General features: G+C 37.4%; 1 protein-coding gene and 1 non-coding gene across 3 annotated transcripts in view; one reads left to right on the forward strand and one right to left on the reverse strand.

The window, feature by feature from the left end:
* Positions 1-23180, reverse strand: part of chas (chascon) — a 291630-nt gene that overhangs the window by 230785 nt on the left and 37665 nt on the right. The window lies entirely within an intron of this gene.
* On the forward strand, positions 7174-7246 carry TRNAA-AGC (transfer RNA alanine (anticodon AGC)). Its single transcript has one exon. It is a non-coding gene; the product is annotated as a tRNA-Ala (tRNA).

The raw sequence follows: 23180 nt of genomic DNA on the forward strand, positions 1-23180 counted from the left end.
GGAAAGTTTCCGACCGAACAAAGGTACAAGACATATTTTCTGAAATTTTTGAGGCCGGAAACTTTTCAGACCACCCTCTTAGGTACACCATTGTCATTTCAATCAGGCCGTATAAAACAGAGGCATATGGGGTAGTTAATGACCCCAAAGTTCAATCGTTAACAGAAATTGGCCACAGTGAGTGCTTAACGTAATAAAATGTAGTTCCCAGGCAAATTAGCCAGTACAAGTGCATCTAAATAAACAAAAAATTAAGGTGGAAAGCTATAAGTGAACACGCATGACCAAAACACAGTTGTTTAAATTATTTAATGCGTGATTATCGCTTTAATTTCTTCTACTGAAAAGCATTCTACCCTTGATCGTTAATATGAGCATCCACTGCAATATAGCGTTTCAGAGCAATGACTTAACGGCAAAAAGGTGGGAAACAAAATCGAAAATACGAATTTTTTTTCGGAGATCATTATTATGGCACGGAAAGAGACTATCTTAAAGCATAAAAGCATTTTCTGGGAATGGTTTATATATAAATATATATGTATATATATAAATATATATGTATATATATAAATATATATGTATATATATAAATATATATGTATATATATATAAATATATATGTATATACAGGTATATGTATAGACATAACACGGAAGTGCCGAATAGTACAATACACAGTAACACACAATATAGAAACACAAAAAAAAGAAGAACACACACGTTATTTCTTGATATTTCGACGGAAACAATCCGTCTTCATCTGAAGATATAGAAGTAATGAATTATTCATTACTTCTATATCTTCAGATGAAGACGGATTGTTTCCGTCGAAATATCAAGAAATAACGTGTGAGTGTTCTTTTTTTGTGTTTCTTCTTGTGTGTTTTATATATATATATATATATATATATATATATATATATATATATATATATCCAACTGTGTGTGCAATTCACTCATCAGGGTAATATATATATATATATATATATATATATATATATATATATATATAAGTTTATATAGAATTATATATATAATTATATGTACAATTATATATTCCCATTTAGTAAGGGAGCGGCAGGAACTAAGTGGCAAATAGAAAAGCTATCGGATACATGAAAAAGAATGAGGAAGTAACTCGTTCGGGAAAGGTTAAATCGTTAACAAGAATTTTAATCCTTCCGTAAATTCTTGAGTAGAACCTCTATATCATGGCCATAAACGTTTAATGGAAGAAACATTTTACGATCTTACACTCAGAAGCAAAAAAAGGAAAGATTTGACGATAATGTCTGCCTGAGTGTAGTACAGATATCCTATGGGCGGGTAAAAATCACGATTCACATCACAGTAAAACAATTGTTTTTACTTTTATAGTGACACAGGGGTAGAAACCTATGCCGCTCTTGAAACGTTTTTCGCTCTGCATTCCGTTACCATACCATTGAGTTTTTTCCCGTTGTGTAACAGCCAATGACCAAAGGCCAATATGTAACGAATTTCCTGGCTCTTTTCCAATGGCAGCAAAATCATGACATGGCGCCTTGGAGACAGAGGTTAACTACAAAAGAAGAACGACTCTTAAGGACGATGGTTAATTTATTGCAGACAAATTCCCTCACTACATTCCTTAAGACCTTGTTTGTTTAAACTTGCCATTCTACGAGGATATGCCAGAATTCAGAGCATGCAAAAAATATCTGGCTAGAGCCAAAGCAATCAATTCATTTCAGAGTGCTGCAGAAGTGTGGCGACTGGAATCAGCACGATTGCCTTTCGCATGTTAATAGTCTTCAAACCATTCCAACTAACTCCCGCTACTAATACTACGCAGTGACAATTTATAAAATGCTCACCGAGGATCTACGAAAAATAAGTGTCGTAAGAACGCCAAAAGACCACATAGTTCCAATTCCTTGTTTTCCCAATTTTGATCGACTTCCTTTCGCAATAATCGGTTTAAATTTAATATGGAGCGTGGTTTTGTACAACGCGGAAACATGGTCATTGAAGCAAGATGATAAGCGTAGATTAAAAGCTTTTGAAATTTGACTGTAGAGAAGGATGGAAAAGGTTAAATGGCCTGAAAGGAAAACAAACGAGGAAGTGGTAGGCATGGTAGGGAAGAAGGAATTGTTGGGCGAAATCCATAGGTGGTAGGAAAGATGGATTTAGGGCGTTTTGAGCGGGAATTGGATGTTGAAGACTGTGATGGAGGGATGTTAGAAAAACGAGGGAGGGGAAGAAATCGGACTGGCGCTTTAGATAGAATTAAGGAAGGAAAGAAATATGTTAAATTGAAGAGGAACTCACTGTGGTGTCTGATATCAGGTTATGTTTTTTACTAGGAGAGGCAAGTACTCATAGATGTAACATTGTGCAATTTTATAGGCTGTTTCAATTCAAAACCGACCTTAAACGATACAATGCCGCTACTAATAAGCATTTTTCAGGGGCGATACATTACGCGGCATAACACGATACAAGAGCGATGGAATAAAATTGACGAGTTATTTGAACACCTAGTTACTCGAATTAAAAAAAAATTCGTTACCTACTAATGATTTATAAGCACTTAAAGACATTCTCAATAGGAAGCACAGAGTTGTAAATCTCAAGGAGATGAGTGAAGAAAAATTCATTAAAACCATGCAAGAATTACGGTAATACGGATGGACTTGAGTTTTGACTCATAATATACTTGGCTGTGATGGATATTCAGTCATTTCCAAAGCAAGGTTACACTTCAGACTTCTCCAACGTGTACCTTTCCCCGGGGCTAAGGAACGCGACATCCAGAGCAAGTTACAATGGAATGCGCTTATGATATAAAGGACAATTATAATTCACTTAATAGTTTTATGTTAACGTCAACATTACCCCGTTTACTGAGTAATTTGATTAACTGGCCAGAAATTCTTAATCTATAAATACTATAGCTATATCTTGATTTTATACAATAATTATGATATTGTTGTCCTAATATATGCAATTGCACATCATCACATGCGTGAAATGGAATATTCTATAATAATCAGATACTAATTTCGTAAGATTAATCGCCTTTAGTCTTGGATTTACAAACAATTAAATGTGAAGAGGACGTGTTGAAGATTTAAATATAAATGACATTACGTAATTAGGATAATTAACGAGGTAAAAGTTCCTTTCGTATAAATAATTGTTCCTCAGTGATAATCGAAATTCACCCTTGGAAAATATTTGCCTGTACCTACTTCTACGAGAAGGAAAAATAAGTTACCCTAAGGAAAATTTGGAAAGGTTCTCAATACTAAATCAATAATTCTAAATATCCTATAAATCCGGTATTTTTTCGAGCACAAGTAAAACTAATCTCTGGCATTTTGGCACTGATTGAAATCGGCTTTATATAATTAGACTTTCTTCAGATCGATATCCGAAACATGAATAAAAAATAAGGAGATACTATTTCCCCATTTTCGGAATACTTATTAATATAACTACGAAAGAAGAGGATTACTATCAATCACGAGAAAACGATCCTAACTATTGACAAAGTACATGAAAGAATACAGTTTTAAATGATAATACTACTGAAAATCACCTAGTCACAGAATTATATATTATTATTATTATATAAAATTTGCTACGTGTGGCCAACATTGCGCTACTCATAAATATTTCCGATATTTTAAAACTTTATGGAATATTGTGGTACCGATGCAACAGCACCGATTTATGGATGCAGAGACTTAGACGGAATGCGTAGCTAGCTGAGCATTTTTATTCATTTTTATCCTACTCAAAAGCTAAGGGTTGAATTTCCTACCTAGTAAGTGGCTTCCTTACCCTGCTATTGCTCATTCTGAATGGTGTGTTAACTAAGGTTAAGGTTATAGTCTTAAATGGAAAACCCAGTTTCACCAAATCCTCAAAGGGAAGTTAAGCAAATTTTCAGCAAAAAAACAGAAACTATCCTATGTGAACAAGTTTCTTGGTAAATTTATGTCCAAGACATGCCTTATCGTTGATTTTACTGAGTTTTCAGAGCTAAAATTATCCAATTTAATCAAAACTCCATGCGTAATCAATTTTTCAAAAGATATTCCATAAATGATGTTCATTTCAATGAAGAAAAGATAAAAAATAGAATGTCTACTAGAATCTGAATATGGATACGCATTTTCTTTACGTAGTCTACTTTTTAAAAATGTCAAGGGCGCTCAACGACGAGTCAGCGACATGGAAAATTTCCGAGCCGTCTTCAAACGCCTAATTTAACCTTGTTTGATTGGAATTCGTCAAGAGGGCCATAGAAAATCGCTCCCTCAACCTTTCAGGCATAACCTTTCCCTCACGGTGTCTCATCGCTTACATTAGGAGAAACGGAACCAAGGCAACCGCACCCCCGGCCCGATTGCTGAGTGCAATGGAGACTCGCGGGGAGCGACGGATAGATAACGACTCCCTACCCCACTCCCCTTCCTCCTCCCAAATCGACTTGCTTAGCGGGAGAGAAAGTTCAAAGCTTTTAGCGCGTAGAGCACACGAAGCTGAAACGGTCACCTATGCATCTGGCATAAATAAAGGGAGGAATTCTTAATAAGAACACCCATTTCGGACTCGTTATTTTAACGACTGAATGGTCACTCCTGAGGATCTCAAGCTTTCCTATGACATAGACGACGACCACAACTTGATTGAGGATCCGCGTCAGACAGCGTGTGAAATAGAGCCTGATGTTGTTCACCCGTTCGAGAAATGTTCAACGGCACCGGCGCGTAATTCACAGACGCATGAGTTATGTTTGTGTGTTTTCATTTCAAGGCACCGCTACTGGGAGAGCACAGAGGAACATATTTCATTACATCAGGAAGAGTTTGCGTTTCATCTATTTGCAGCGTATGGTAATTTCAATGTGATGGTGCGAAATGCTTACTTATGAAACCTCGTGATTTATGTTCTTCGTTACGGGTGCGTGAAACACAACTAATTCCGACGAGCAGCCACAACTTCATTTGGCGAAGAGTTATTTTTTGAAATCATGCATTCGTGATTAAAAATTTTTTGTTCCTTCGCATTTCGTATCAAGTTACAGCGTATGTTCGGGAGTATGTATCAGTTCGGGAGCACGACCCGTTCGGTAACAGTTGTTCTATAAATCTTTTGACACGAAGGCACGTAACGTGCGTGAACGATATCACACTTGGAATAAAGAGAAGAAATAAGCACACCTTAGTGTTTCCTATTCGGTCAAACGAAATTCATCAGTCATGCTCGATGATTAGTGGCAATTTGCCAGTTCAAATAGTGACTCAAGTATTTATGTATTTTATCGTTTTCTTCCTATACATAAATCCTGGTGATAAATTATAAAAAGGGAGGTAGATAAAGGAAATTGAGCGGCTTACGTTACGCAACTCATATCCGGAATGGCTCTTGCTACGAATATGTGAGACTGCCATTGAAAATGGAAAAACAAGTTACACTAGCCGCATATAAATTGAATACGGAAGTTCCCCGCGCGAGTCAAGATAGACGTCAACCTGTTAATGGTAAAAAAAAACACTTGCTCGAAAAAAAAACACTCGAATGCCATTTCACAAGCGTCAACTCTGGAGGACATTGAACATTCTACAATCGTAAATATTTGTTACGATTGCAATTGAGAATCTCGCATTTTGAAAAGGGAAGAGAAACTTCACACTGAATTGAAATCGTTTTGAAATTGAGAATTCGAACGTTTTTCCTCCCCTGATTATGTGAATCGCTACAATAAGAATGGTGTCAATCCCATAGAGAATAATTCACCCGCAGGTAAAAACCGAAAGTCCTTGCGGCCATCTGGCCAAGAAATTACCGTGGGATTCACGGATTACGTGGATGTCATTGGACTCACGGTCCTCGTCTTTTTTGAACAGGTGGCTACAAGGTCTCAACTTTTGCGACTTCGAAATCGCATCTTTCTCTCGGTGAGTAAGGTAGAAAAAAATATTGTCAACGACACTGTAGTCATGGTGGCCGAACAATGAAGAAAGGAACCTGAATTCCATCACCCTCAGGGTATAATCTAGTGGTTTTTATATAGCGAGGGCTCATAATCGCCGTACCATCAATGTTACAAGAGGTAAAAACAAAGAAAAAAAGGTTTCTTACGATGACGACTGATTGAAAGCCTTCTGAAACCATTGATTCATTCAGCACAGAGCTTCGTAGGTCAATTCAATCCAATTCATTTTATTCAGTCACAGTTGACCCAAATCAGAATGGTGTTAATTGCGGAGAAAAAAACAATGGTATAATGAAATACAGTTGCTTAAGTACTTGGGTTCGTGAAATTGAGCTACATAGTTTTATCTCACCGTGATCTATCAGGTAAATAATTTAGAAAACACTCAGTACACTAATTAATGAGGTAATCGCCATTTCATTGGCTTCTGTGGGTGGGTTCTTGCAGGTGATTCATGAACTCTTTCGTGGTTGCCATTTTTAAGGTTTAGTAAACGCCAATTCATTAAAACATACTGGGACATAAACTTGCAAATGCAACGCGTATAGACGCAAGATAAATGCACAAATATCTGAGTTCAAATTGACCAAGCGGTCAATTAAAGATGTAATATGGGACAATATTCAGAGTTTAAATCTATAAAAATAATATCACTATAAATTTTTGTGATAAATAAATATGTTAATTTGAAAAAACAAAATTTTGTAAAGTACGGAGTCTGTTAAAAAAATAAATAAATTTTACTTAAATGTCTGGGAATTAAAATAAATTTTTCAAAATGTTTATTACATTAAACTTAACGATTATAGTTGTTGAAAAAAGAACGATATAATCCGTGTCGTACATAATTGTTACAGGGGCAACGGAATTTGGATATGACGCTACTAAAAATAATAGCGATTACTTCTCACTTCTAGAAGAAAAAGAATAACCTGGTGCTCGATATCGAGACGAAGTTCAATTGGAACGAGTCGCAATAAATTTAAATACGCCATGAGACGACATAACGACCAAATCTATGCTGTCATTGAGAGCGGAGGATTTATAAAAAACATTTGTTTTAATAATGTTTAAAAATATATTACCACATATAGTGCTCTAAAATTTTGAATGTGCATGATACATAATTTTTCTCATTTTAAAGTTTTATTCCCCGCAAATGCACTCGCCAGCATCTCGGGGGCGTAGCTCAAATGGTAGAGCGCTCGCTTAGCATGCGAGAGGTACCAGGATCGATACCTGGCGCCTCCAGTTATTTTTTTACCACATATTGTGCTCGCTGAATATAAAAAAAGAAGTTTGAAATAATTTTTATTAAGTCTATACATTTTTTTACCCTTTATTTAAAATGAACGCATTGGTTTTAATAATAGTATCTTATCATTTGCTTGTTTGTTTTGAGCTGGTAACATAAATATTTTTTATATGATTACGCAATAATCAACAAACAGATAGATTTCCTATTAGTATTTAAACAATTTGTATGAAGGGTTGTTTAATCGATATTACCCTGATAGCTTGCCGAGGATTACTCGCAAAAAATTCTGAAATTTTCAATCGGCCAACAACTCGAGAAATGGTGTGCGAGTATCATATCAGTAAATTCGAATTTGTTGTTTACTCATGTAGTCCATCAAAGAGATTCGGAACTAATAATATTGAAAAATCAGTAATGAAAGTGTGTGTTCTGAAATGTAATGACTATTTGTGATATTAGCCTTGAACAGGAACTGTTGGCACAACTATTTTAGGGCACCGTGCTTCTATTTTTACTACCCCAGATACCTTATATGAATGCAATTGGTTCCTTTATAAGTATTTTGTCACCTCCTGTTCATGTGATCAAATAAAAAGAGTTTACCCAAACATTTTGGATCATAATCTATTCTGAAATTCATGGTAAATTTTGTAGAAGCTGGAGGGATTTTTCACCGAGCAAAATGGATATTATAGAAAATAGTATTAACAACCAAAATACACGGAAAGAGCGCCATAATCTATAGCAATTTGTTGTCTCAGGCGTAACTTTTTGGAATTTGCATAACATATTGAAATGTAATGAAATAATTGACTTTGTAATTCCACACACTTCGATTCCACAAAGTGTGTGGGATTACAAAGTCAATTATTTCATTACATTTCAATATCTATAGCAATGGTTTTAGATTCAACTTATTTCCGTGGGTATGATTATATTAAACATATATAAAAATATATTATATTTGGTTAGAGGTTTTTATGATTTAATAATTGTTAACACTTGGTCGAATTTCTGTGCAAAATGTACTAATTTACTCTGTTGGTTACATTAATTTGACTAAAGTCAAAGTTTATAATATTTCCGGACACCCGACAGTAACTATTTTCATATTTGCCAACATTTTAAACTGCGCGGTAAAGCGGTCATCAAGTACTTCAATAACTAATTATTGGTATTAATCCATAGTGGTAATTGGATATTATCCTGACCGAATGAAATACATAAATACAAACGCTTAGCCATAGCATCTCTTTTCGTATTTCTCAAGTATTTCTCTTTATAGAAAATATCAGCCATGACTAAATTTTAAGGAAACAGAAATCCCTCCGTGGAGGTTGCATGCAGCCATAACAATAGGAAAACACGACGTACGTTTCCTTAGAATTTTTAAAAGTTTTATTAAACTGTGAAAAGTGTTGTACCAAATATAAAAGTCAGTGGAAACTAGCATCTTCCTTCTGTTAATATAGATATCTACCACGTCGCTGCCTGATCTCCGATACTGATAACTGAATTTCCTAAAAACAGATCATGGATATTCAAGGCAAAAGGTAGTACAGAGGTCATTTCAGCCGGTATTCTAAAATTACACAGTCATCTGAAGGAACTTGAAACTTAATGAGCCCGGCAAAACGTTCTTGATCTATGTCTAAAATTAACTCTCCTCTAATTTTAATTTCTTCTACACCAGCGCGTGCAAAAAAGTGTCGATAACTTTACTTATATTTTCAATTCGATTTAACAGACTAACGTTAACTAAATTCAATAATGGATTACATTAATTACGGTTTATAACTGCGTGTACTATCTATATTGTTTTGAATTTTGACAAATGAGTTTCCTAATCAACCGTTTTCCCCGCTTGTTTTATGATTTTAACCCGATTCCCCTTCCACTATTGGGCAACAAGAGATACTCCGATCACCCCTTGTCCTCATCAATCTCGCCGTCCAATTCTTTCAGCATACACCCTTACGACTGAACGATTCGCTCTAGGGAAATGTAAACGGAAAACATACAAGCAGAGAGCCGAGATGCCGTTTTTATATGTATATCAATCTATACAACAATCTCATATCTTTCGACCATCTTGTTACGGCCTTGAACTCAGGCAATCCCAGCATCCAGCGGTCTCCCGTTCCCTTTCACCCTTTCTCCACCACTAAAAACCCGACTATTATTTTTTTTTCTACACTCACTACGCAGTTCTGAGTCCCGAAGGAATAGGTAGATACTCCATGAAGTATTCAATAAGATTAATCGGCCGCCAGACTTCATCCGACGGTGTCGACTCGCTGGCTCCCCCATTGCGTCCTCTACGGGGGAAATAAACTTGATGGGAAGCGTGAGAAACATTTATATGGCCCAGAGAAGTGCCGGAAAAACATGTGAGGCGAAAGAGAATGTCCCCTTGACAAACCGGAGTGGAAAAAAAATGTGGATGATGAGTGGAACGCGCACGCCCCGGGATTTTTCGCACTCACTACGCTGCCTTCCCGAGGACTGGGGAGGGATTTTTCGCTTTGGATGCATTCCCGAAGGATTGCGAAAATAAAGGGCGTAGTGATGAATGTGGCCATGAGCTTTGATCCGCAAAAGAAACTAAAGGAATGATCGACTCTTTAAAGTTTCATTTTTTGCACTGATGAGTGTTAAACTGACGGGTTTCATCAATTATTCTGCTGCGAGCTATAAACTTCCTCGAATTTTTTTAACGCATTGGATACGGAGCTTAATCAAATGCATGATGGTAACTCCATGATTGGAAGGTCCCCCTGGGTCGTAAAATAGTGACTTACTCCGGGGGCAATCACAGGCGTGTTTCCAAGTACCCCGAAGGGATAGAATCGCTTTACTAGATCATAACATATACAGGATATGCATATGTGTCAGGTATGCGGGTTAGGATTAAATATCAGCAAATGTACAGCACTGAAGTTTTGTAATCAAAGGTAGGAAAAAAAGAGAAATTATAAAGTATTTATTTATAAAATGGTATGCTAGTTTCAAACCTTTCATGGGATACACATTCATCAGAAATGTATGCGGGTCAGCCTTTGTAAAGCTAGATTTAATTAGACGTATTATAGAAATATGTCATGAAAAGGTAAGAGAGAGGTGTTGGCCCTCTTCAGTTAGGTCACATTGGGAATAGGGGACAAGTATTTGGGGACCATGGGAGACAACGATAGTTCAGGTTTTGGAAGAGATTCAGAGAAAATTCACCGCAATTGTGAAAATTGCCACGAGTGTAGAAATAAGCGTGACTACTATAATGGAGGACGTAGGTTGGGAATCCTACGGGTCGCGAAGGGATCAGGAAAGACAAAGAATTTTAGAAAGGTACAGGGCACCTAAGCTTTCTTCTTGCAACATAGAGGGAATTATTATGAAATCAAATCATATTGGTAGATTCGGCCACCGGAATCAAATTGGATATATAGGCACCGTCATCAGTGGCTTCAAGTATCCGTTCTTCCCAGGCACAGTGCTCATTCATAAAAAAATCGAATCCAAGAACCAAAATATATTCAATAAAATACTAAAATTTTACGACGAAGTCAATTATTTAACTGATTCATGCATGAATGTACGTTTGCATGAGCAAAAGGATAATTCGTTTATAATCTAATATATGCATAAACAAATAATTGCACACGTATGGCTGGCACGCTACCACACTCCGCCTCTTACACTTGCGGTGTCTTGCATATTTTTTTAAAAAGTAGGTACCCATTGGAGACCAGGCAAAAAACGTAATTTTAGGGCCTCCCTGGCTGTCGCATCAAAATCGAAATGTCTGAAACTGGTAGGTTTTGGGTACCACTGAACCAGAGATTGAAGAGTTTTTTATTACTTTATTAAGGGCGACTATTACGAAGAGGTGGATCTGCCGTATACACGAACTAACTTCAGTGAAAGTTTCCTGGAATTACATAGGTCGGGAATTCTCCTCTAGCCAAACTTGAGACCTGGAGAATTGATGGACGATATGAATGATATTAATGTGTTCTTAAAATGATTGATTGACCTTTACGTAATCGAGCGTGAGACCAAACTTATTAGGAATGTAAATTATGATTTTTTTTCAAAGCCACGAGAAAACATCCACTTCATCCACAGAAAATCTTTTTAAAAATATCACTTTGAATAGGTACACATAATTTCATAGCATTTACTATGATTTATATATATATATATATATATATATATATATATATATATATATATATATATATATATATATATATATAAACACAGATGTAGGTTTTTAAAACATAGAAACACAAAGAAAGGATACTCACATATGTAGTTTTGACGTTTCGACGGCACGACCGTCGTCATCATAACCATTGATTCGGCACGACCTTGTCATCAGATTGATACTGATGACGAGGTCGTGCCGAATCAATGATTCTGATAACGACGGTCGTGCCGTCGAAACGTCAAAGCTACATATGTGAGTGTGCTTTCTTTGTGCTTCTATGTTTTAAAAATCTACATCTGTGTTTTTTATATTTGACCGTCGCCTAAGAGCGTTCCATTTCGAAGGTATATATATATATATATATATATATATATATATATATATATATATATATAATATTTATATATATAATATTTATATATATAATATTTATATATATAATATTTATATATATATATATATATTCACACATGCAATAAAATACAAATGTACACCGTAGTCACTCGTATTTAAAGAAACTCAAAACTGCTGGCAAGGATTTCAATGCCGATGACAATATCGATATTCAAGATGATCTATGCTGATAATTATATCTGTAAAATGGATAACTAGGGTAGATCCACCAAATTTTATGATAGAATTATCATATCGTACATTGATTGATACCAGAAAAAATGACGTAAATCGGTTATTTCTTTCGAGAATGAGGGATGGCTGAAGCCATTATTTGTCATGCACGCGAGAGACAGCGGAATATATTTTTGGTGCTTCATGTTTTACTTAAAAACGTCCTGCAAAAATTTAAATATTAAAACATTAATAATAGAATATAGTCGAAGTATTATTTCAGACACTGGAAAATTATGAAAAATATCATTTTTCTTTTACAAAATGATGCTTCTTTTCCAAAATGGCTGCAACCAGCTGCGGTTAATAGGCTAAGAAGATTTTAAAGTCTGCGAAGATATTCTAGGAACAGCAAGAAAAGTTAGATGATTAATTAGTTTCAGCAAGACAACTGTCCACCAGGCGACAACGGATAATTCCATGCCCTAAGGCAAATGCGAGATGGAGGCATAGGTGTGAGAGTAGGGCTCGACATCTGTCACTGGAGGTCTAATCAAAGGGGGACTATCGTACGTGTCCTGAGGGTCCCCTGACCATGAATCGCAGTAAAGAGGTGATTTAGCACTGGAAATAAATTAATCTATAGAATTCAGTGTCATTGAGCGATATGAGCGCAAGCAAGGCGCATTAAGTATTCATTCTCCCAGAGCGTACGTGATTCGGTGATGCCTCCACCCCGTGACCGTGCTGAGCTATCACGCTACGATGAATATCAATCAGGGGTATTCTTCAAACCTCTTGTTCTTAATCCTCTCTCGCCCATCCACTCAATTGTTTGTTCATCAGCCCACAATGCAATCAACTTTCATCCACAGAAAATTGTAATGAGACATCCGCAAGGGATTAATCGGAAATGCATAATAGCTCAGAGTTTCCGTGGGTTATTTTCTTCCAGTGAGAACTTAGGCGATCCCGGGCAACTCTCGTGAATTACACCGTGGTTTGCTCAAACCATTCCATAAGGATTTTAAGTGATGACTTTTTCCATCATACATTTCCGCTTCTTCCCATCCATTTTTTATGAATGATAAGGTAAAGAATATGTCACTTCTTATCTTCAAATATACTCCATGTGATGTCGATTTTTTATCGGCCCTACAATTTCTTTGATCATGAACATAAGCTCCTTTTCTTTATAACTAAGTACTCTATTGGCGGATTTAAATTGGGCTTGACTGTAGATCTTCATTTCAAATATCTTAATTTGTTTTATCAACAAATGTTTTATATCATTCATGTTTAAGAAAGCTAATTTTTCGCCTAAATTATAGGAGCTGCATGGAAAATTTCTCTTCTTAAAGAATCGCTCTTGGCCACAGTTAGTAGATACTTACGATACATCTTTTGATATGATTGAGCATATATGTTGTACCCTACGGTGTGACAAACCCGTAAAGGCATAATTATATACTTCTGTACAACAGTCTTCATGTATAACATGGCATGGTTTACAAACTTTTATTTATTTCTCTATAAAACGTATTAGTTTTAAACCCGTATTACTGTGACGCATCAAGGTGTACGGAAAACCTAAAAACCAGGTAAAACAAATAGACCAAGAAGGAGAATTCATTTCGAAGAGGGTAAAAAATTTAAAAAAATATTTCTTTATATATACCATACTAATTAACACGGTGTAGATGAGAGAGGTCAAACTAGAGCTCACCTCGAGCTATCGATACTTAACGGCGCGTGAAATCACGTGTTAAGGGTGGAAGATAGCCATTCTCTTTTGCCCATGCTACCTCACCCATGGTCTTGCATATAAATATGATATTCAGGAGACATTTCAACGGAAAATGTTTAGGCCTCGAGGGCACATTTACCGTTACCACCGTAAATATAGCAAGCAATACCTAAAGGTTGGTTTGACGGGCGGCAATATGCAGCCGTCAGCTATTTCGACGCGTTAAAACGCGCATAGAGGAAAGATTCACCTCCCCATATCTTACTTAGAGTTACCCACAAGAATACGGTAATCCGGGGAATTGGACGGCCGGCGATAATGCTAAGAGTCTACAACGTGTACACAGTACATCGGAATCTGAATAAGGTAGTCTTCGTTCCGGAAAATGAGTAGTATACTAAGTAGCAACCGGGTTATTGACCTAAGGAAAAGAATTGCCAAGTGTTTTGTATGGAGTGTGATATGCTGTGTGGGTGAGAACCACAGACAGCATTAAAGAAAGAAAAAAGAAAGAATAGTCTTTTGAGATGTGGCTGAGGAGAAAAATGCTGAACGAATCGAGTTGAAGAGGGGAAAACTACGCCAGACACCATTAATAAAAGGAAAATAAATTGTATAGGTCATGCACTGAATTGGAATTGCAAACGTAGTGACGCAACGCAAGGAGATGTTGAAGGAATGGCTAGAAGAAGATGGGAAATTATAGTGGACGATCTGAAAGAAGGAGAAGCATTTGAAAATGTGAAGAGAAGAGCGGACAACGGAAGAAACAACGAAATAGACACAGGAGACCTGAAGCAGCAGAACGCTAAAGAAATACCCGTCAAGGCGTTGGACTTCCCATTTCTCAGGTCGCCATACCTGTGGGACATTACGAGTATATCTGGGTTCCAAAATGATGGCGGAAGATCCCCCCTTTTTCGGGTGCAATCAATGAATAGATGAGCTTAGTGAACAGCCGCCGGCCATATTATTGGCAAAGGTATTACTCCAGTGGGTGGGATAGAGCACTCGGCCACTGCCCGAAGGGGTTTGAGGTCCCGAGTGATACCTTTGGACAACCTCGTAGAGGTGTGATTTTCTGATTAGCGGAACTTCGTGGGAAGCCGAATGCTGGCACAGGAAAAGGGTCCCTATGTCATGAGTGCGTGGATTTCGCGTGGTTTAAGGCTTAGTTCAACACCAAACGTTGAGTTGCTCAATCTGTAGAAGGTAATATGTACAGTAAGTATTTCTAAGAAGAATTGAGAAAGCACATCGTAAATATCATACAATTAATCGAGATACTACAGGTTTCAACGCATAAACGTCAAAGTTAATGATAAGGTTTAAACGTATCGGCGTAAATGGTAATACGTCTTGTAATTATTCCTAAGAAGAATTAAGAGAGTAACTCGAAAAACTTCACACGATTCATTAAGGTAGTTCAGATTTCAACTCATGGGCGTTAACCTCGAGTAAATGAACGTTTAAGTCGAAATGGAATTTCACCAAGTGAAGCCTACTGGAAGCTAATGCATTATTCTATGGCTTTCTATATAACTAATGAGCACGACGACCGTTCAGGATCAAATTAGTGGTATATGATGATGGCATGTTATGATAAGTGTTTATATAGTTTGCCATTAAAATTATTAGGAACGGTAATAATTCATACAACCATTTAGTATCATCTAACTTACTTGCTTAAACGGTCCTGTGGCTGGTAATTATCAGATTAAAATACCGATATTTGCAATTAAGTCGAGATACAGTTTAGAAGTGCTAAGAGAGAGGTAAGCTTGCGTGAACGTTCTAAGGTTTTCGGAAACTGAGTCGTCGGGGATTCCATTCTGTTCGAGTTCGCTTTCCGCGACTAAACGCACTTTTTTACAACGCGCTGCTCTGGAATCTCTACTGGGAGAACGAGATGAGCAAGAATGAGGAGGATGGAGTTGATAAGAAGGGGGCGGGGCAGGTGAGAAAGGGGAGCACATGTGGGGTTAGGGAGGAGTGGGGGGGGTGAAGAAAACAGGGCGAGGGGAGGTCGCGAGCGGAGGTGAGGAACGACCCGAGGGAGGGGAACATGGCCTTCGACCGCAAAAAAAAATGCCGAAGGCATCGCTAAGGAAGCAAGGACGATGTCTGCCCTTACCGTCCTCAATCCTGAGGGGTACGCGGGGGTGAGGAATAGGGGAGAGAGTGGGGGGTGGCACCATCGGTGGAGAGCCCCTCGGAACGGCGACCGGAGTCCAAAAGACGTCCATTCCAACAAGGATATTAGTCACCTTTACCCAAAGCCACGCGGCGAGAGCAGCAACGTGAAAGCTCCGGAATGAGCCGACTGCTGCCCGCTGCTGGCTATGGAGAGTTCGCGAGGCCTATTATGGAGCGCGTTTCGTAATTTACAAGTCCCGCTGAAACGGCTACTCTCCACTAACGATTGATGTCCCACCAGGTGGGTGGGAAAGATTGGGCAACAGTAATAAACTAGGACGGAATGTGGTGTTTTTCTTGATGCGCGCTAGGAATAGGAATGGTTGTGATTCTCGTGTATCCCGTATGATGGGTATGCATTAATCAAACGATGGAAAAAATGTTCCCATTGTCGGTATAAAAATTTACGGTAACACGCTGGAAGTCTAAAAAAATGCTAACTATAATCTCGTCAGTTGGTACCCCGCAGGCTTCCCTAAGGAATACCGTTATGTCAGGTGCTCTTTTTTATCTAATCAGATATCTACTCAGGTATTTGTATCCTTAATTGAGGGTATTTCATAATATCTCGATCGTCGTCATAGAGATCTTATCTATATGCTTCATTTCTAGGATTGACTTTACGCAACTCTCCTCAATATTCATCCACCGGATAACCTCTACTTGTCTCCATATTTCTTCTCTCTGATGACTGTTTTGTTATTCATTCCATGTTTCTCATCTGTAGTCTTCCTTTGTGTTGCCTCCCGTTCGCTTTTATCCCGACGACAGTCTTCATCAGGCTATCGTGAAAATTAAAATGTACCCGGTAAGGCCATTTGTCCATTCTTACTTTCCGTTTTCATTGGGCTTATTAAAAACTCGCCATTACTTTGAAAAGCCACGCGATCATTCTTCACTGGCCTGTTTTCGCAATGTTCTCAGTTTCTAAGAAAAGCCTATACTTAAAATTTGAAAGGAAATAGTTCAAGCGTGGAAATGATACGGCACGGGAGAGAATGAATATAATAAAAGTCGGTGTGATTTGATTTTTAATTCTTACGACAGTATTTCCATGAGATCCCACTAAGTACAGAGGTGGGGTCAAGATGAAAATAGTTCCTTCGGAAGAAATTTTCACGCCACTCAGTAAAATCCCATCTTTAACACACTTTAAATAGTCATGTAATATACTTGTGCAAAATGTGTATCAAATATTAATATGAGAGCAATGTTCCAGTGGACGCGGTTTTTCTAAATTAAAAAAAAAACTTTCGACAAAGTACTTGATAGAAAATTACTCACAAAGCTAGAAGCATATGACTCTGAGGAAAATATCCTGGATTGGATTAAAGACTTTTTGAATGGTTAGGTACAAAAAGTAGTGATAGATGGAGTTAGCTTAAACGCAGTTTAAGTTACTTCAGGTGTTCCCCAGGGAAGTGTAATCGGACCTTTTTTATTCCTAATTTACGTTAACGACATTGACTCTGTAGTCACTAGTAAAATACATTTATTTGCCAACAATGCAATGGTTTACCATGACATCCGTGATCCTGAGGACAGAGCAGCTTTATGAGATGACCTTAATGGTAGACGACGCTGGTGCGACACTTGAAAATTAGAATTTAACTTAGAAAAATGCGCAGTGATGAATTTCAAAAAAAGAGCAAATCCCTGCCGAACGAATACTGCATCGGGAACATAGAAATCGAATGAGTAGACTCAATTGAATACCTAGGCGTTACCCTCACTCGCGACCTCTACTGAGTGAAACACATACGGGGAGTATGTGGAAAAGCTAACAAAATATTAGGATTTATGAGAAGGGTACTGGGCAAATGTGATGAAAAGGTCAAAGAGAAATGTTATCTGTCACTGGCTAGGCCGCATTTAGAATATGCTGCTAGTACATAAGATCCTCCGAAGTTGGCTTAATTGCCGGATTGGATCGCGTGTAGCATAGAGGATCTAGATTGGTAAAACGTTGTTGTTATGATAAACTTAGTAGCGCATCCAAAATATTAGAAAACCTAGGCGGGGAATCACTCTCGGAGCATGGGTTAAATTTCGGATTAAGTTTATTCCATAAATTGGAAGGATGTTTTGATTAGCAGTGATGTAGAAAATGTACTATTACCCCCAACGTACTAAGTTAGGAGAGATAATGTCAATAAAATTATAGAGATTAAGTATTGAACAGATAGATTTGAGAAGCCATTTTTTCCACAAACGATATGGGATCAGAATAACGATTGCCCGACCGCGGTAGGGGTAAAAATATAAGGGTCAAAATTAGTCTGGTGTGCATTCACCCCCTGCCATACACACTAGCGTTGGCTTGCAGTGTACAAAAATATCTATCATATGCCAAGATCTAGCGAGGAAGGGAATGTGTTGTACAATGCCCAGTGTTATTCGGTGAAATCTAGATCGCCGCCCCGCACGAAATTCGTTAAGTATAAGACCATTATTTCAGAAAAATAGTACTGATATATATTGGCAGCTACATCAGACTATTTGATAAAATATGCATTACTTCTTGTGAATTTATGATGCACGAAGTATTCGAATGAAGAAACTATTTTTCTTATGTTTCAGTTGCGTTTTTTTGGAACATCTTCAGCTCTAATCCTAGAAAAACACTGGGTTCAACCAAAGCATCATCTGCAGTTATATAATTTGAAGCCGGTATATGAAGAAGGTATATCAGAAAACCGTATAGAAATGAACATTTACGCAGCGCTCTGCATCCGGGCCGAACTTTGCAGTATCTACCATGCATAGAATACTACCTTGATCAAAAAGTTCCCGGAATAACCACCGTGTGGCGCTCCCATCGTTCCGATTTGAGTTCTGTTTTTTTTGTTAAATTGGTACATCTGTTGTTGATATTCCCTTTAAATCTTAGTGTCATAACTTGACAATTGCAAAAGTTACGTAGCCAAGAGTACATCTATCTCTGTGTGTGTTGGCGATTTTTTACAATTTCAGAAATGGATTTAAATTTGCAACAACGAACTTAATTTTGCGTAAAAAACGGATTTAGTGGCGCACGGACGTTGGAAATGTTGGAAAAGTGTTTCGGCAACGATTCTCTAAAAAAAAACGGTCGTTTACCAGTGGCACGAGCGGTTCAGAAGTGGTCGTGAGTCAATCGAAGATGATGAACGCAGTGGCAGACCATCGACATCGAAAGTCGGTGAAAAAATTGATAAAGCAAAAGAAATGTTGGTCAATAACCGCAAATTAACCATCAGAGAAATAGCGGAGGACTTGAACATTGCCTATGGATCCGCCCAAGACATTGTGGTTAATGATTTGGGTTTCCGTCGTGTAGCAGCAAAGTTGGTGCCGAAAGACCTCAATTTCATGCAAAAAAGAGACCGTGTTGACGTCGCAAAAGACATGATTTGCGAGGCTGAATCCGATCCCACATTCATCAAAAGGATCATTACTGGAGACGAGACGTGGGTTTATAAATACGACACGCAATCCAGACATCAGGCAAGTGAATGGCGTTCACCAAATGAGCCGAGACCAAAAAAACCACGTCGTTTTCAGTCAAAAAAGAAGGCAATGCTGATGGTTTTCATGGATTACAACGGTGTAGTGCATCATGAATTTTTGCCAGAAGGCCAGACAGTAAACAAAGAGTATTATTTGGGCGTTATGAGACGTTTGCGTGAAGCAATTCGCCGAAAGAGACCAGAAATGTGGGCAGAAAACTCGTGGATTTTGCACCATGATAACGCACCGTCGCACAGTGCTATCATTATTCGTAATTTTTTGACGAAAAATGCAACAAATACCATCCAACAGCCACCGAATTCACCTGATTTGGCTCCCTGTGACTTCTTTCTGTTCAATCGAGTTAAAAAACCATTACGGGGAACGCGTTTTAGCAGCCGAGAGGAAGTAATGGAAAAATCGCAGGAAGCACTGATGGACATACCGAAAACCGAATATAAAAAATGTTTCAAGGATTGGATCAAGCGCTGGCATAAGTGTGTTGCAGTCGATGGGGATTACTTTGAAGGGGACAATATAGATTTAGATGAATAAACTTGTATTTTTAATTTTCTGAATAAATTCCGGGAAATTTTTGATCAAGGTAGTATGCTTAGTAGAATTGCAACATGTTGAAAATAAATCAGGTAATATTCCATGATTGTATTACAATACTTTTACCAGTCTGTCTGCAAACATTTTCGAAAAGGCTCTTACCTCTTGATAATGATGTTTATTCGTTGAAACGTGCTGGGATATTGTAATGAAAGTGTACAATATTTTAGAGGGATTAATATTCGACATGAATATCTTTGTATATCGGATGACTAACACAAATGTCAGTATTATGGTAGGGTGAAAAATATTTCTTGTAAATCAACTGAGTTGATCTTGTACAAGTGAGGTACCAAATGATTGGGTCTGCTATTGTTCTTTTTTTCCTATTCGACCCATTTGTTTATATTTGTGCATCAATATTTTATAATGTTCATTATAGTCCAAATGTAACCATGAAAATGAGAGTATTGCCAATGAATTGCTTAAGTCAAGAGTCATCTAATCTAATGTTTTCTCCAACCTTTATGATCATTCTCAGAAGTCATTCCTATGTTACTCTCACCATTATTTGTTTTTTAGCATTCTTTTATGGCTACATTTTTCTTTGTGCTTGTTACATTTCTGTTTTTCAATTATTTCACCCCATTTCCTTAGAAAATAATTCATCTATGTGTATGTGGCGTTTTAATTAAATATTTTCCGCAAAATGTGATTGAATTACTTGGAGGTATTTTATATCGTGTGAAGTGATTCATATTTTGTAACTCAATGCTGTTTACCATGCAATTTCTGCTTTCTCTGCCTGTATTCTGATGATTCTCTTGTGCTATTATGCACTCATATAATCTTATTTTTACGTGCCTCTGCATTCATTTGCATTGCTCTCCTTCTAAAGGTCACTAGGAAGTATTGTTTAATGGCTTGCAATGCCGTTATGAGACGTTTGCGTGAAGCAATTCGCCGAAAGAGACCAGAAATGTGGGCAGAAAACTCGTGGATTTTGCACCATGATAACGCACCGTCGCACAGTGCTATCATTATTCGTAATTTTTTGACGAAAAAAGCAACAAATACCATCCAACAGCCACCGAATTCACCTGATTTGGCTCCCTGTGACTTCTTTCTGTTCAATCGAGTTAAAAAACCATTACGGGGAACGCGTTTTAGCAGCCGAGAGGAAGTAATGGAAAAATCGCAGGAAGCACTGATGGACATACCGAAAACCGACCGTAACTTTTGCAAATGTCAAGTTATGACACTAAGATTTAAAGGGAATATCAACAACAGATGTACCAATTTAACAAAAAAACAGAACTCAAATCGGAACGATGGGAGCGCCGCACGGTGGTTATTCCGGGAACTTTTTGATCAAGGTAGTATTAATGATCGACGCATGGGCATTACACAAACGTCTGATGAGTTGGCAGTGTAAATGGCAACAATATAAATGTGATCAGTACTCGTATATTATATTAAAATTATAATTCCTTGCCTGTGACACGTTGTAAATATATTCATTAGCTATCGACTTCTATTTTTATTTTTAAAATTAGGGCGTTTTACGATGAAAAAGACATGATGTAAAGAAATGAGTAAACTATACAATGCACCGGCTTGTTGCAGGAAATTAAGTGAGAAGTAACCTACTGCAATAATGCCAATATTAAGTCTTCCAACATATCTTAAGCACTTCAAAACTTTATCTGAAGTTAAAAATAAGATAAAACAAAGGCTGGTAACAACAGTTGTAGAAATCATTTTATTGACCTCAACTTAATTATCACGACAATTTTACGTTGATGGGAACTAAAATAAAAAGTAATAGAATATATCGTATAGAGTATGTCTATACATGCAAGTACATGTGTATGCGTGTTTATTTTGGTATACGTATGAATGCGTGTATACATATTTTTTCTATCCGATCATGACATTTGTATTCTTACGACCTAATTTATCTTTGGTATGATTTATCTTATGAAAGAAAAGAGATTAATTTTCAACTGAAAATTTATCCTAACTTGGCAATACCAACCCCTGGGTTAGGTGGTCCAGGACATTTGTATACTTTCTTTTCAAATATTTTCTACCCACCTAATGAGTTTGTGTTTAAGAATAAAAAAAAGACTAAGTGATTTTGAATGAAATATTGCCCTAAACTGAACTGAAGTAATAACTGTTTGGCGAGTTCGAGATTTTGGCCACTCACTGATGGATGCTCTGCAAAGGCAAGGTACCTCGCACAAAACGCAGAGAAAAAAATATTTATTGAATAAATAAAAACTTGGAAAAAACGACTTGACATACCTGTTCATACCTATTAAAGCAACAATAAAAGGAAAGTTTTGATAGTTACTATTTTGCTAGTGATGAATGATTGGATAAACAAATTTAATTAAAAATATTGTTTTATAATAATACTATAAGATAACTGTATTACGGACGTGGTAGTCCAGTTGACAGAGGACTGGGCTACTTACCGGAGGGTACAGGTTCAATTCCGAGTGATGCCTCTTGGTACCCTCAGCTTCACCTATTTTCAAACACGAAAACCCGCCATATTGCGAACATACAATCATTCACAAGATATATTCATCCGAAAGAACCGGTGTTCAAGTCCCGGTCAAGGATATATTTTTGCATTTGTTATCTGCTCTATTCCGCCTTCCCCACATCTCCTGTGTTCGTCTTTTACATTTGTTCCTATCCCTTTTCCTCATATCTATTTCCATGTGAATGAGTATATATTTATGCACATATATTTTTTCTTTGATCGTCATTGTAAATTAACAATCCAGGCTGTTTTATTTCCCCATCAATGAGTAAAATCAATGAATAAATTTGGAATAAATCAAATTACTAATTCTAAGGATTAGCCAACCATCATCAATTAGCCTCCAGAGCATCAACGTTCTCCAGTTTCACCAATGACTTCTATTGTTCATGGTAGCATTGTCAACATGAGCGAGAAATGATCGCTCCGAGGCTTTGATCCGACGATGAGAAAAACAAGAAGATCCCCGCGCATCCATGGAACCAGTGAAGAAGGAATCGGTGGGCACGTCAATAACATTTGTGGAACTGACGCCAATTCCGTCCGTCCGTTCTCACAATGGAGTTTATCCAACCAGACGGCGGAGCAAACAACGGAGTTTCGTCA

This window comes from Hetaerina americana, unplaced genomic scaffold, assembly GCF_022747635.1.
Source record: "Hetaerina americana unplaced genomic scaffold, ioHetAmer1.1.p SCAF_4, whole genome shotgun sequence".
Taxonomy (NCBI): Eukaryota; Metazoa; Arthropoda; class Insecta; order Odonata; family Calopterygidae; genus Hetaerina; species Hetaerina americana.